The sequence below is a fragment of the Canis lupus genome, chromosome 34 (assembly GCF_003254725.2).
Source record: "Canis lupus dingo isolate Sandy chromosome 34, ASM325472v2, whole genome shotgun sequence".
NCBI lineage: Eukaryota > Metazoa > Chordata > Mammalia > Carnivora > Canidae > Canis > Canis lupus.
The window spans coordinates 20,659,089-20,676,081 of NC_064276.1; the positions used below are offsets into that span (position 1 = coordinate 20,659,089).

Sequence of the window (16,993 nt, forward strand, 5' to 3'; positions counted from 1 at the left end):
ATGGAGCTGAATGTGTCAGCAACTGGGATAGATTTTGAACCCTTGATGCTATATGGTTAAATTGTTTTTATTTCTTTCATGTACATTGCAAACAATGATGAGATATCCTAGTTATAATAACAGTGGGTAAGATTTCCTGAGTTTTTATTATATGCTTGCATGTAGTAAGCTTTGTATGTATGTATGTATTTGAGCACACACACATGCACACGAGCAGGGGAGTTGGCAGGTAGACAAAGGGAGACAGAGGGAGAAGCAGATTCCCCATTGAGAGGAGAGCCCAATGCAGGGATTGATTCTAGGACCCCGAGATCATGACTGAGCCGAAGGCAGATGGTTAACCAAATGAGCCACCCAGGCGCCCCTGTAGTAGAGATTTTAAGGATCATTTCAGTGGAACTACACAGTAAATCTTATGACGTACCTCTATTGCCATTCTTATTTCACATTAAGGAAACAGGTATAGAGAGATTTTGTCTATTGACCAAGAGTATACCTCAAATAGCAGTGGAGTCTGGATTCTGATCTCAGTGCCCTACTAACCAGTGCCTGCTGGCCTACCCCGTGGTGAAGTCATATAGATATTTCAGTGTTTCCAAACGTTCACTGATGTGGCCATTACATAACAGTAAACAGGTAGCAGGGTCTGAAGGCATTGCTGAGCCACCCTGTGTCTCCCCTAATGGTTTAGAACCAAAGGGGTTTGGTACTGGGCAGAAAGGGAGCGTACGTAAGTCCCGCCTAAGTGCAATGGTTTGGTATCAGGACCTCTTTACATTCTTCAGTGAGTTTTTGTTTATGTGGGTGATAGCTAATGATACTCATCTTAGAAGTTACAATGGAAATAAAAGATTTTAAAGAAAAAATGTTTGTATAAAAAGAAGCACATTTCCCAAAAGAAGCAAAAGAAAAAATAGGGGAATAACAATGTGTCATGACATATTTTTTTTTTAAGATTTTATTTATTCATGAGAGACACAAGGAGAGAGAGAGAGAGAGAGAGGTAGAGACACAGGCAGAGGGAGAAGCAGGCTCCATGCAGGGAGCCCGATGTGGGACTCGATCCCAGGACTCCAGGATCACGCCTTGAGCTGAAGGCAGGCGCCAAACCACTGAGCCACCCAGGGATCTCCACGACATATGCTTTGATTAAAGTTTATAAAGAAAATCTAGAATTTACAACAAGGTTTGGAAAAATGAAGTAGAAAAGATGTAATTATGGATTTCCTTCTTTGAACCTACACCAAAACTTGACAAGTGGTAGTTTCCTAATGTGCAGTTGCAGCTCGTATCAATAAACTTCTTTATACTCTGTTATATTAAAATTCACTGATCTAATATTCACTTTGAATCGATCTCCACCTCTGTATAACACCACAAATTGGTCATTTGGAAATACTGCGTTACTGAGTTATATGTATCTTCCAAATGTTGACAAGTTTCACTGTGTAACAACAACGGTAAATCACATTCATTAATATCACCACTGCTTTCATCAAAAAAGTATTTCAATTATTAGGAATATGTCATGTTGGGCAGCCTGGGTGGCTCAGTGGTTTAGTGCTGCCTTCAGCCCAGGGCCTGCTCCTGGAGACCCAGGATCAAGTCCCACGTCGGGCTCCCTGCGTGGAGCCTGCTTCTCCCTCTGCCTGTGTCTCTGCCTCTCTCTCTCTCTCTATGTGTGTCTCTCATGAATAAATAAATAAAATCTTTAAAAAAAAAAGGAATATGTCAAGTATATAATAGTAGTAGATGCACTGTTTTTGAAATTCTAATTTTCACTCTAAAACTGATTTTTATCATTTGCAACAAATACCGTTAGTTGTTTTCCTTGAAATGATGGATTCTCTTGGTTTATTTTTGAGACAGTATCTGGCAAGAGCAAGTCTGAATGACCGTGGTACGTCAGTCATTCTTTCAAATAAAAATGATGTTCCACGCAACCTGCTGTTTAGCTCTTGATTCAGTCACACAGTGCATTTCTTCGAGATAATCATTGTAGTTTGGGATTCAACAGAAGGTCTTTATGCCTACTTTCTATTTTGTCACATAGAATATTTAAAAAGACGTGTTCAAGGATTGAGTTTAATAAAATCAGTAAGTTTTAGTGCATGGAGGAGAACCTATCCTGTTCTCCTGTTGTATCCTGCTGTAAGTGAACCTATCCTGTCTTCCCTTTACTGTGGGTACCTGGTGGTGAAAAGTACACACACTGGCCATTTTTCTTTAATTATTGAAGTACAGTTGATGTAACACAGTTTTACATTAGTTGGAAGTACACAAGTGTTCCAAGGATACACATGGGAAATTCAACAACTCTGTAAGTCATGCCATGCTCACAAGTGTAGCTACCACCTGTCACCGTACAATGACGTTACAACGTCACTGACTATATTCCCTATGCATGTCCCAGCTTTTAGATACTCATACTGTCTCTAGTATCTAACAAAGAGAAGTGGGTTTGAGAGAGAACTTTAGAGGAAGGAATGGTGGAAATCTAGAAAGTGATGTGGAGTGGGGCATAGGAGAGAATATAAGCATCCAAACTTAATGAAGTGCTAAGAGAGAGGTAGCAAGAAGTGAAGGAGATGGAGGAATTAAAGCTACCCTTGAGAATCATTGTGGTGCTACTGCTTGATTCGTGTTAAGACTCTGGCCATTTTTACCCACTCTTGATCGCTTTTGCACCATTGGTGCAGATGTCAACGCTGTGAAAAACACTCATCGTGGACATTGAGAGCCAATGATCTAATCCTGTCCTTTCATTTTTCAGGTCAGCAGAGCTGAAAGGGACCTAGCCAGGACCACAGCACTGGTTAGTAGCAGTGCTTGGACAAGAACCCAGATATTAGTGAATTCCTCTTTTCTTCTTCTAACTTCCTGTGCCAGTTTTAGGAATCTCAAGGTAGATGTTTCTGAATTTTGTGAATATGTGGTGCCCAATATATATAGTTATTGAATTTATTTGGAAAGATTTCCATTGTTTTTTTTTTTTTTTCATGTTAAGCCCTTTGTGTATTTTCCCCGCTCTGTGCTCACCACCACACCACTGTCCTCTTTCCCACTTTTCAGTAGTGACCGCTGCTGCTCTTTAAACAGAACAGGTTCTGTCTTTGCCAAGACCTGAGAGAAGTTGAAGGAGCGGTTCAGTGCTTGTTCATTTTCTGGCTTAGAATTCCAGCTTTGCGGGGCAGGTCGGGGGAGACTCAGGGAGTTTGGGCTGACATTGCCACTTCCTTCTTCACCTGGACTCACTCATAGTCACAGGACAAGTCGCTGCATCCACCCATTCCCTTTTCTATCACAGCAGAGTCATCTCACTAGAAGACCTCCACCTCCCAGTTCTCTATTAGAATTCTGTTATTTTTTCTTTTATCTTTCATGTAGGAGGGAGGTCATGCAACCAAAATTACCCTTTACCTCTGCTTTTGCCGATGTCAATATTTTATGTGATCTGTTTCCTTCAGTAAGAACTGGTCAGACTGACATGGTGCTGGCGGATGCTGGGAGGGGCTATAGCACTGGACCCCGGTAGCACATTTTCTCTTCAGGACCCCTCTCCTGTTGACAGAGAATTTTTTTTTTTGGGGGGGATCATCAGGTTGAGATAGGTTACATTATATGAAAATGAGTAAATCTGGCAGACTGTGAAATGTGGGTTTGTGCACTTTCAAATGGATCCTTCTCTCAATTTCCAGTACGTTGAGTGTTCTTTTGTGAGATCTTCTTTGTTCCTATTTCTCATTCAGCATTGCATTGCTCTCTCCCACCTGGGAGCTTTTTTGCCTTTTTTTTTTTTTTTTTTTTTTTAAACTTTGTTTTCTGACATTCTTCTTCCTCCATGTCTGTCTGGGTTTCCCAAAAGTGAGCTATGATTTGACCTTTGGTTACCCCTGTGAATCAGCTTTTCCCTAAACTTAGGCCTTTGATGACTTCCTTTTCTAATGGTTTCTGCCCTTGCTTCCATTTCGTTTTTCTCTTTCTTTCTGATATTCTGTTTATGGCTCTTGTCTAGCCATTTATTAGGCTCACTTATTGCCTACCAGTAGTTCTGTTTTAACTCTTTAAAATGTGTTCTCCTGTGAACTTCTTGAGCCCGGGCACTTGTGTGTGGCGCATCCCAGCCGCCCCATGGATGTGCCGAATGGATGCTATTTTTACCCAGGGTCTCTTCTTCAAAGGCCATTCTTCAAATTTGTATCTGGAGATCTGAGCTGTTGTTTATCTCTCAATATTGGGCAGCTAAATCTCTGAAACACAGAGCTGCCATGGCCCATCTTTTAATGCTGACTCCCTCCCACTGCCAGGATGTTACACATGCCTTCCCCGACAGATGGCCATTGAGCCTCCACTTGAGCACTTCCAATTCTTTGTGAGGCAGTTTGTTCTACTGCTGGACAGCTTCATGTTTCATGCTCTCCTTTGCATTGTTCTGAAACTGGAGTTTGCACTGTTTCCACCCTAACAGTTTTAGCATTGTATATTTTGCAGAAGTGTAACGTGTCTTATACATGACCAGTTCTCAGATTCTCAAGGGTGGCTTTAATTTCTCCATGTCTTTCACTTGCTGTCTCTCTCCTAGCACTTAAACAAGTGTGGATGCTTATATTGTCTCCCCTGGTCCCCATCACTTCTAGATTTCCACCATGCCTTCCACCTCTAAAGTTCTCTTTCAAGCCCGCTTCTCTGTTAAAACCACAAACTCACACTTTTTCCAGTATCTAAAAGCTGGAACATGCATAGGGAATATAGTTAGTGATATTGTGATGTCACAGTGATACTGTGATGTCATTGTATGGTGACAGGTAGTAGCTACGCTTGTGCTGAGCATAGCATGACTTACAGAGTTGTTGACTCACCATGCATATCCATTGACTACTTGTGTACTTGGAACTAATGTAACATTGTGTGTCAACTGTACTTCAGAATTAAAGAAAAACAGCTAGGATATAAATTCTAGTATCATAACTTACTAGGTGGGGGGAACTCAATCAGATTACTTAATTGTTCTGAGCCTTGGTTTATTCAGATGCAAAATGTGTGTAATAATGACTTCCAAGAACATTTTTAAGGATTGAAGTATGCAAAATACTTAGCTCAGTTACAGAAACATGGTGCGTTTAATAAATGTTACTTTTTGCTTGATTAACTCTTTTTGTGTTTAATCTTTCCAATGATTCTCTTTTGAAAATTTTAATTCTAGTATAGTTAACATACACATAACATACAGTGTTACATTAGTTTCAGGTGTACAATATAGTGATTCAGTAATTCCACACATCACTCGGTGCTCCTCGTGATAAGTGTACTCTTAATCCCCATCACCTGTTTCAGCCATCCCTCCACCAACCTCCCTTCTGGTAACCATCAGTTTCTTCTCTATAGTTGAGTCTGTTTCTTGGTTTGTCTTTTTTCTTTGTTCTTTTGTTTATTTCTTAAATTTCACTTATGACTGAAATCATATGGTATTTGTCTTTCTCTAACTGATTCCTTTCACTTTAGCATAATACTCTCTAGCTATGTCCATGCTGTTGCAAATGGCAAGATTTCATTCTTTTGTATGGCTGAATAATATTCCATGCATATATACACGGAATATATACATATGTATGTATATATATGTGGAATGGAATATATATATATGTATATATGTGGAATGGAATATATACATATGTATATATATATATGTGCTAATATATACATATATATGCGCTGACTCCTTCCCACTGTCAGTCAGGATATTACACAAGACATGTGGGAAGGAGTCAGCATTAAAAGATGGGCCACTGCAGCTCTGTGTTTCAGAGATTTAGCTGCCCAATATTGAGAGATAAATAACAGCTCAGATCTCCGTGTGTGTGTGTGTGTGTGTGTGTGTGTGTGTGTGTGTGTGTGTATACATATATGTGTATATGTACACCACCTTTTCTTTATCCGTTCATCTATCGGTAGACACTTAGGCTGCTCCCATGATATGGCAATTGTAAATAATGCTGCAGCGAACACAGAGGTGCATATATCTTTTCAAATTAGTATTTTTGTATTTATTGGATAAGTACCCAGTGGCATTACTGGACCATATGGTAGTTGTATTTTTAATTTTTTGAGGAACCTCCATTCCTTTTTCCACAGTGGCTGTACCAGTTTGCATTCCCACCAACAATGCAGGAGAGTTCCTATTTCTCCACAACCTTTCCAGCACTTGTTGTTTCTTGTGTTTTTGGTTTTAGCCATTCTGACAGGTGAGATGATATCTCGTAGTTTTGACTTGAATTTCCCTGATGATGAGTGATACTGAGCATCTTTTCATGTGTCTGTTGGCCATCTGGATGTCTTCGTTGGTGAAATGTCTGTTATGTCTTCTGCCCATTTTTTAATTGGATTGTTTGGGTTGATTGGGTGTTGAGTTGTATCAGTTCTATATATATTTTGGATACTAACCCTTTATCAGATATGTCATTCGCAAATATTTTCTCCCATTCAGTAGGTTGTCTTTTAGTTTTTTTGATTGCTTCATGATTTTTTTACTTTTTAAAAATATGACTGACTTTTAGAATTATTTGAAGAATTTCTCCCTTTCTCTCTCCCTTTCTTCCTCTAGTTCTTTCTTTTTAGATTTTATTCATACCAATCCTAAAAAAAAAAAAAAAATCCTATTGCTTCTAGATTCATTTCCCTTTTACTTTGGAAGTTTGTCTATAACCTAACAGGGTTTTTTGGCAAATACTACTTTTATCTACATGAATTTTTTCAACTCCTGCCTACATCTCTGCTCATGTATTCATCAGCTTCTATTATTCTTCCTGTGGAAAACATTTGTCCCCCCCTTTTAATGGGTTAATGATGACTGGGCCATTGCAGATTACTTAACTCCTCATTGAACTCCTCACTCAATAGCTTTTAGAGTTTTTAGTTGAATAATATATTTTTTAAATTAAATATTTAATTAACGTCAGTTCAACCAGCATTTACTCAGCACTTTTTTTTTTTTTTAAGATTTTTATTTATTTATTCATGAAAGACACACAGAGAGAGAAAGAGAGGCAGAGACACAGGCAGAGGGAGAAGCAGGCTTTATGCAGGGAGCCCGACGTGGGATTCAGTCCCAGGTCTCCAGGATCACACCCCTGGGCTGAAGGCAGGCGCTAAACTGCTGAGCCACCCAGGGATCCCCTACTCAGCACTTCTAATATGACATGTGTTGAGTGAGGTGCTCTAGGAATTACATAAAACACTGTTTTAATTTGTTCATGCATTCATTCATTGAACATTTTCTTGAGTCCTAAAGAATCAGATTCTGGGTTTGGGGTTCAAAAAAACTGAGTTAGACAGGGTTTCTCTCCTCAAAGCACATAATGAAATAAACGTGATGAGACAATGTGGTAATTTCAATGATCTGGGAATGGATCCATCCAGGCATTGTGAGAAAGGCTACTTCACCAAACCTTTCTAGATTGGGAAAAGCTTCACAGCAGGTGGAATACTTAAAGATTGAGTGAGGGGCTTAAAGTCTACTGGAAAGATAAGACCCCTGCTAGCGTTTGGGTTGTGTTTGGTTATTAAGCCAATTCTGTGAAAACGAACCACTAAGTTCTGTGTATTACACTTGACTCTCCTATTCCTTTCAATCATATTCACACAACACTTTCCATTCTTCTGCTTATTTTAGGGGCTTTAGAACCAGCAGAATAACTGAAAGATAGATGTGATGATATTATAGGTTTGCTTTTGGGACCTAATTACTGCACAAATGCATATTTCTGCATTCCAAAGTAGCAATAATAACATAAATACATAAAAATAATCTCATGATAGTATGACACATTACAGAGTGTTTCTCAATCCATCATTTCATTTACTTCTTATAGAATAGCTTAGTGCTTGTGGGTTTCCTGAGTGTCTTCAGCACTGTTACCGATAGATAAGAGCCTAAGAGTTAGCAGTGAATAATTATGTATGGAGGGTTTGCAAAGAATTTTTTTCTCTCTTCATTCCAAGGTGATCACGCTGCATTTTCTGATTTTACTTAGATCCCAAGACCAGGTCTGCCCATTATGAGGCCACTAGGAAGGCATCCTTTCACCATTTTGTGTCTCAGCTTTGTTACTTGTCAGATAGGAATATTGCTGCTGTCACTAACAATAACACCGACTTTGCCTCACTGGATTGAGATGAGGAGTTAAATCATTAATTTGTGTGAGTGCAGAACGTATATAACCAGTCACAATTATAAATCTAAAATGCACCTTTTGAATGACCAGATTATCAGCTGCTTCACTCGAAATAAGTTCAACTTAAGTTTTATTTGTTTCTGCATGCTTTCTTAGGTAGCTTCATGTTGTACTCTCCTCTGTTTAGCTCCAAGTGACTGCAAGCAAGTGCTGAATGTTCAGTAAGCACTTGTTGAGTGAAGTTTTTTTTTTTTTTTTCCTTTTTTAATACTGACCTTTTAAAGTCCAGTGTTGGATATTTGTAAGCTACTTATATTTTTGCTTAGGATTCCTCAAGCCTCTCATTTAATTTCCAGATTATAAGTTCCACTGATAGAACCCTTATAAATATCACATTAAGAAGCTGAGCATTACCTTTAGGCCAAAGCAATTTACTTTTTAAAAATCTGATTAATTTCAACACAATCAGCCGGGATGTCAGAAGATCTCAGTGCCTCTGATAGATGCTGACAGGTGAGGAAATTAAAATCAGGGAGGGAAGCAATTAAATACTGGCAAACATTACTTTAATGAGACAACCAAATCATTCATAAGCCACGGAATATGTTGTATTTTTGATAAGTATCTTAGGGTTGCGGGTGAGAGAGTGCATTTAAAAATGCTCTTTGTACGGGATCTGGTGATGAGAGTAGAGGTCCTTTCTGTGTTAGTTACCTATTGCCTTTGGCCTGGTCTGACATTTCCATAGTTTTTGGAGACAGACTTCCTGATAATTGTATTAAAGATTATGCCGTTGTTTAATTTAAGCAAATCTAGTATATGATTTAATTTAAATAAGTAAATAATTTAAATCGATCTTACCTCTACCACTACCTTAAAACTCAGACAGAGACACCTGGGTGGCTTAGTGGTTGAGCCTTTGGCTCATGGTGTGATCCCGGGGTCCTGGGATCGAATCCCGCATCAGGCTCCCCGCAGGGAACCTGCTTCTCCCTCTGCTTATGTCTCTGCTTCTCTCTCTGTGTCCCTCATGAATAAATAAATAAAATCTTAAAAAACTCAGACAAATGCACAAAATCCATGACAAAGTAATTTTTGGCTCTTTCACAAGTGATTTAGGGGTAACCACAGTCAGGACCTATGAAAAGAAAAACCTAGAAAAAAATGCATATTTCATACAACTTCCAATTCAGAAGACTTGGGAATTAAAGTACAAGAGCAGAACCTAGGCACTCAATCCCTATTAAGCTCTTCTTTTCAAGATAACACCCCTGTATTCAGGAAGGACATTAGAGACCAGAATGCTAAAAAGTAACCCACTTGTTGGCTCAGTGCAAGTTTCTACAAGGCTCTGTTATGTTGCTCATTGGTACTGTAGCACTTGTAAAATATCAAGTATTAAGAAATATCTTTACATTGACCACAGTGATTCTGGTGTTGGTTGGTTGGAATTTGTGTTTGTAATGTTAGGATCATCATTGTAGAATTGTATTGCTAAAAAATTGTCCTGGGATGCACGGGTCAGTTCAGAAGATACCATGGTTTGTGAAATACCTGTTTTCTCTGCTCTCTTCATTTCTCATATTCTTACATTCCTTTCTGCCTTTTTCCTTGTTCCCCATCATATTTCTTTCTTCTCTCTCTTTTTCATTGCCTTCATGTATTCACTGCTGTTTTTCCCAAAATACAGTGTAAATTATCAATTATTCTATACTGGTTCCAAGTTGACTTGGTGAATCTTGCTTTTGCATATACTTTAATTAATAGGTTGAAGTTTTGCAAATTAAATGTTGAGTATACAGGTTTCTTTATTTTGGGTTGAAATTGCTTCTGAAGATGAGAATATTTTTCTTTTTTTTTTTTGAGAGAGAGGATGGGTGGTTTGACCAAGGATGCAGACTGCCAGGGTCTTGGTCAGCACTTATAAATACAGAGGCGGCTAAGGATGACTGACTTGCTTTATTAACCAGATGCTACAGTGGGGTTTGCCAGTTGTCCAAGATACCTTTATGAGTCTAGTGGAGAACTCCATTACATTAGGTAATACCCATGAGTTTTGGGGGATGCTTGACACTCAAATCATGTGAGGAGGATGATGAACTTCTTAGCTAGGAGGCTTCAGCTTTTGTACTGCTTAACATGAGACTTCTTGATGAGAGAGAATTCAGGGGCGCTGGCTTCTGTTGTTTCTGTGGCTTGTGTTTTGAGAGTTTGCCAAAGATGTTGCATCTCTGAAACTATACTGGGGAGAGCTGAGAAAGTCTGCATAGTAACCCTGCATCAAACACTCCTTTTGCCCTAGCTTCATAATGTGTCACTTCTGGTTAGACCACAGATATGAAGTCTTCTCTCTCTCTTTCTTTCTTTCCTTTCACTCACTAAAGAAACAGGGCTCAATACTAAATGGCTTTGGTGCCTTGACACTTTTGTATGGTATGTGCTCCCAAATGGGAGACTGTATCACGTAAGAGAAGGGTGCTTACTGATTTTGGTGTCCAGATTCAAGGTTCCATTTTTATCTGATCCATATTAACCATATAATCTTTGAAGTTTGGTTTCCTTATTGGTAAAATTGGCAATAAAGATGATTAATGTTTTGATTTTGGTGGCCTATGCAAGACTTTCTTGCAGGCTGCATTATCAACCATGTTCTATTTTTTTTTTTTTTTTCCATGTTCTATTTTTAACCTTATTTGAGTCCTATATGTTCTTCTGTTGGAAGCTTCATCTAAGGGACAAACTTTAGGCACAAAGGCACAGACTTTAAAATGATTTGTGATGTATCTGCAGTTCCTTCACTTAAAGCAGCATCTCTTGCTTTTGGGAGTTGAGAGGAAATTTAATTTTTAAAATTTGAGGTGTTGCCTTTTGAAACAAACATTCTTTGTTTCAAGAATGTTGTTAGGTGAGGCCATGGGAGATACACATTGATAATTATTGCGGTGTTTTAAAACTAGGCATATGAATCAAAGAAATTCCCAACCCAGAGATATTCTCTAGCACTGTGTGCTTCTAATGTCATTCTTTGATCAGATAAACATGGGCTCATTGGAAGAAATATTAATGTTTTGTATACCACCACTGTCCATATCTATAGATATGAAATAATGGAGGAAAATCTTCCAAAAAAAAAAAAAGTGTGACTGAGTTTGGCTGTGAAGTAGATATTAAAATCCTTATTTACATATAAAGAAATTGACACTCAGAGAGTTTAAGTAATTTGCCTAAGGACATTGTTAAGAGGAAGACCAAATCTCCAAATCTCACAAGGTTCTAAATCCCTTGTGTTTTTGCCGCTGTCTCATGTTAATCAAATAGTTGGTCTTATTTTATTCTTCCCTCCTCCACCCAGTCTACTGAATTAAGTCAATGAGTTGTTTCTATTTTCCTAACTTAATAGCCCAGGACAGACTAAGCTATAAAGAAAAAAAATCACTGAAACAACAGGCGGAGTCTGGAGAGTCCAAACTTGTACCCTACTACGTATTGTACTGTGTAGTCTTGGGCAAGTTATGCACCTTTCCTCAACTTTAGTTTCTGTATCTATAAAATGACGACAATAATAGTCATACACAATATATTTGTGAAGTTAATCATGAGAAATATGCTAGTTCCTATCTCCTTCTGTCTTGTACCTCCACGAAATTTTGTTTCTTCACCTGTGAAGTGAGTAGACCAATCTCTTCCTGTTTCTTTGCTGGGTTGTTATGGATTGAAGCAAGATAATGAATGTGAAAATGTTTTGCAAAACAAGAAACTGATATAAGAGTTATATATATATAAGAGTTTATGACAAGATACAGATTAGTACCTAAGAGTAACGTGTACCTATTTCATTTACAGACACTGGCATTGTAGTTTGCTGAATCTTACGTCCACTGACCATTCCAGGAGCTAGCTATCTGAGGTAAGAGAGGATCGGCACCTTTTTATTTATGAAATGCTCATAAGTGTCCTAGCAATAATATTGAAGGTTGATTTTACTCCCAACAAAGAAATACAGAAGCATTTAATGAGCAGCAAAACCTGAAAAATGGCCAAAGCAATGAACTACCAGCTTTTTATCTCTTCTTGATTTAATTTCCCCTTTCAATTTGTAGCCTTCATGGTTTAATTCCAAAAGCACAAAAATCCAGGCAACACAGGAAATTCATATTTACCAAGTATTTAAGTGTCCATAATGTGCAATGTTCTTTTTAAAAAATTTTATTTATCTACTTTAGAGAGAGAAAGAGAGGGAGAGAGGGAGAGAGACAGAGAGAGAGAGTGTGCAGTGGGGGCAGGGGCAGAGAGAGAGAGAGAGAGAGAATCCCAAGCAGACTCCCTGCTGAGCATGGAGCCTGACATGGGGCTCCATCCCACAACTGGGAAATCACCATCTGAGCTGAAACCTAGGGTCAGATGCTTAACCAACTGTGCGACTCAGGTGCCCCCATAATGTACTATGTTCCTATCTACTGCCTCTTTGTATCCCTAGCTAGCCTGTGGCAGGAGGGCTTCTCTCCAGTGTCCTGGCTCTTGTTTGAGTGAAATTTTCAATACACTGGGCTGCCAGTGCTTCCTGGCTTTGAAAGGGACCAAACTCCTCTTGTCAGCTCCATCACTGTCTTTTAGCTGCCCAGAAAAGATCTGAAAAAGACATAATTCAAGGCTATAATGACAACAACAAAATGCTAAGAATACAGAGAATGAGCTAGAGGTTTTTGAACTTAGGACACACGGTATCTACAGTGCTGCTCTTCTGGGGGGCCAGTGCAAAGGAGCTAGGCCTTTGGTGAATGAACATTCTCATCGTGATTTTGTCAATAAAATAGAGGCAAGAAGAAAATATGTAAAGGAAGCATGATAGTAGCAAAACTTGCAAGATAGGAGTTTTCTTTTGAGTCTAACTAGCCAATATTTGCACTTCCCAGTTAGGTCTGCAGTGTTCTATGTGGTCTTTGAGAAGACTTGGATGAAAAAGAAGTGAAGAGGTCAACATGGTGTTCCTAACTACAGGCCCCAAAGTATAGCAACTTTGTGGAAGATTTGATATCAGCATTTAAAATACTGTAGACATTTGTTTTACCGAATATTTCAGCAAATATTTCATGTTATTTACATGATCTTGAACTGCCAGTGTGACTTTGGTTACACAGACCTTTGAAAATATTGAAGTTTGTTGTCATGTTTGTCAGAGTTAACAGTTGAGAATTGAGTGGACATTGTGGTGTGATATTGATATGATTTTTTAAATTAATGTGGGTTTTAAAGCTAATATTCACCGTAAGAACATGCCATGTAGGGCAGCCCGGATGGCTCAGTGGTTTAGCGCTGCCTTCGGCCTGGGGTGAGATCCTGGAGACCCGGGATCGAATCCCATGTCAGGCTCCCTGCATGGAGCCTGCTTCTCCCTCTGCCTGTGTCTCTGCCTCTCTCTCTCTCTCTCTGTGTCTCTCATGAGTGAATAAATAAACTCTTTGGGGGGGGAAAAAAAAAGAACATGCCATGTGCAAACAAGGGGGGTCATGTATGGACTGTGAAACGCCTCTATAATTAAATAAGACAGAGCAGCCACTTATTGTTTAGATTTTACTCTCTGTCCTACAACAGAGAAGGTTATAAAAAATGGTAGTGACCAAAAATACAGGAATGATTTCCTGCCCATTTTTGGCTCCCTCTCTAGTCCGTAAAATACTCCAGCAAAAACTCCTTTCTAATTTATTTCATGTATTTTCATGGATAAATCTATCAGAAAAGAATGTCCTGTAGACATGTAATATAGTTTTTGATAGCCCTGTTAGGCAGAGAGCTAAGTGGTTCCTTCAGAGAAGCTGCAGGTATATTAACTTTTCTCCAAATGCCAGTTGTTAAATATTAATAGAGTAAGCTTTGAAACTATGTAACCATGCCCCCCTTCTGCAGGAAACCCATCTTGAAACTGCAAATTGGAGTTTAAGCAAGCCTTGGGAGGTTAAGAAATGATTGCTCCTGAGACAGAGGGGTTTCATCTATATCTGTTCATCCATCCAGCTGTCCATCCATCCAGCTATCCATCCATCCATCCATCCTTCCTCAATATTTTGGAGGTGGGGATTGGTGGGCAGGGAAGGATAAAAACTTCTCAAATAACCTTTAGGAGGTAGAGAAGTAAATATTCTGGGGGCATGTTGTAGAAATTTAAAATCATCTTGTGGTAATAATTGGTATCAGTGGCAGTAATGAAGAAAGAATAACAGTTTAAATAAATAATGAGACTTGACAGTAGATGTGTCAACAGGTACCCACTTAATGAGTGTAATCATGTTTTTCTCTGCTTTCAACGTTGATCCACTGACTGTGGTGTGTTCCCCTGTTCCATTTCCAAACCAAATCTATTTAAAGCTGCACTTCATGGAATCTGAAACAGTATACCCTGTTTACTATTTAGAGCTGATACCCAATGTTCTGGAATAGGCAAGATCTGTACTTGAACAAGAATAGGCTTCTGGCCTCCTGTAGACGGTTGATTATCCTTGTTTTCCACAGGGTGATTCATTAGCAGGGATGAATAATACTGAATTAATTATCATGGACTTGTCTCTATTGCTAGAGTGGATTGTTTATTATAATTTGATGGAAACAGCCCTAGTCTACCTTAAGTCAAATTAATCAGTTACTGCTTTTTTTTAGGTGGAGGTTGAGGCAGTAGTTATACATGAAAGTGCTTCTTAGTTACCTAGATAGAATAGCATTGTTTTGGGGAGCGAAGCCATGTGTTTTATGTTGTGTTGTGTGAACCAGACGCCGTGAGAATCTAATTATAATCCCAGCTCTGGCTGTGTCACCTTGGCAAGTCACTTTCCCTCTCCAGGGTCCAGTTCAGTATCTAACAACAGATGGAGTTGGACCAATTGATCATGGCATTACTTCTAGTCAAATGTCCTATTGTCTGTGTTTGCATTTCTTAGCCAGTCTTTTCTTCTTCCTGCTGTTACTTTTCTGAAGTCATAGGAAAGTCTTATGACTCTACCACAGAACGGGTGCTTGGAAGTAGGTATTTCTCTATTAGTTGTGTGTGTGTGTGTGTGTGTGTGTGTGTGTGTGTTTACATAGCAGAAGAGCAGTTAATGATTTGAATTATATCTACACTAGGGTAGGATGTTTATGCACTGATCATCCCTAACCTCCAGCAACATTCAGTTTTGGGTTAGAAAGGAAGAAAAAAAGTCCATCTTCCTCCATGTTTCTCTACTCCATCATCTGGGTCTCATTTTTAGAGGCTTTACCCGCTGGTTAGTGTTTTTGGGTTCTTCTTCTGTTTGACTTCTGTAGGTTGAGTCATTGACCTGTAAGGAGAGGTCAGAATGTCAAAACCAGAGGAGACTTTAAGAACCAATCTAGCCAGGTTACCTCATTTCAGAGACTGAGATTTGGAATCAAGGTGCTAGTGGCAGATCCTGGCCTAGAACTTTTCTTCTGACTCCATAGTCGTATCTCTGTTTTAGGAGAGATATCTCTTTCTATAAACTGTCCTTTCTCTTCCCAGTATTTAAAGAGCCATTGTTTTTCAGGTAAAACCTGTCTCAGTGTCAAAGCAAGAATATGAGATGCTTTTAAAGCAAAAATGGATTCCAGCCATCTTTGTTAATTCCGTGGGGCAGTAGAATATTCTTACTGGCTGGCTTCTGCTGTCTGTTTTTTATTAGGAGACTATGGATTCCCCTGCAGTCCTTCCTGTAAGGGATGACTTGACCCTGACATCACCTCTGTTTCCTCCACCCGCCTCCTGCCCTTTTTTGATCCAGTGAATTATAGGAAGCTGAGGATGAGCGCCTAGCTGGCTGTTTACTGTGCATAGTGGGGAACATTAATAAAGAGAAGACAGATGAAGGATTAATAAGCAAGAGGACAGGAGAGTAATAGCCAACACAGTGAAATCTAGTTCAAGGCCTGTAATTCCCAGGTGCAGTGCTACAGGAGATTAATAGCAACATCTCTCATTCTTTCAGACTGTCTCTCTGCCTTGTTCTTATGGGACTGGGCTGGGACTGAGAAGCAGCTGGAATGATCTTTGCCAAAATCAAACTCATGTTTTCATGAGATTTCCAGGTCCAGAGGAGAGAGTCGTAATTATCCATCATTTAGAAGATAATTTAGAGGCCACTGGATCTAAGCACATATTTTGGACCTTCTGATACTGAAATACAGAGTGTGGAAATCATTTTACCCAGTCTGAAGTTCAAATTCTGGCTCTAATTAATATGCTTCAACTCTGTTGAAGCAATGACCTCGTCCCGAACCTCAGTTTCTCCATCTATGCAATGGGAAGAGAAGGGGGGTGGAATAGATGATGTCAGAGGTTTTCTCAGTCCTGATTTTCGTGAGTCTCTGATCAGTCCAGGGTACCATAGCAAGTGTGCATCTGAGCCAGGTCCTGAATCCAGAACTGCCTTTCTGTGGTTTGGAGTGTGCATCATCATAGCTTCTACTACCCATGGGGGCGCTAAACAGTGTATTTGCATCCTTCAGCCTTTTAAAAATTAAATACACCCTTTTTTTCCCTTCCGTTGACAGGTCTCTTTTTGTCAAGGGACTTGTCTAAGGCAGTAGTTTTTAATTTGTGTGTGGTGCCTATGTGTGTTTATGGTGGACAGTGTAGCGAAGAGGATTATGGAATGTTTAAAAATTTAGGTGAATCTATGAAATAGTTAAAAATGCACATCTGCATAAAACGTTGTCTATAATTTAGGTGGTTTGTAGACCTTCTGAAGGCCAATGTAGATTCTAGGTTAAGCAGAAGATGTTCTTCAGTATGGAAGGCCTGAGGTGACATTTGGCTGACATACATTCCCTGTTGCTTT

At 39.2% G+C, this 16,993-nt stretch overlaps 1 protein-coding gene across 14 annotated transcripts in view; it reads left to right on the forward strand.

Moving 5' to 3' along the window:
• Positions 1-16,993, forward strand: part of LOC112645817 (LIM domain containing preferred translocation partner in lipoma) — a 670,895-nt gene that overhangs the window by 158,877 nt on the left and 495,025 nt on the right. For all 14 annotated transcript variants that reach the window (XM_035710426.2, XM_049105701.1, XM_049105702.1 and 11 more), the window contains one exon: positions 12,015-12,078. The gene's annotated coding sequence lies outside the window, so the exon portion shown is untranslated. The remainder of the gene's footprint in view (positions 1-12,014; positions 12,079-16,993) is intronic.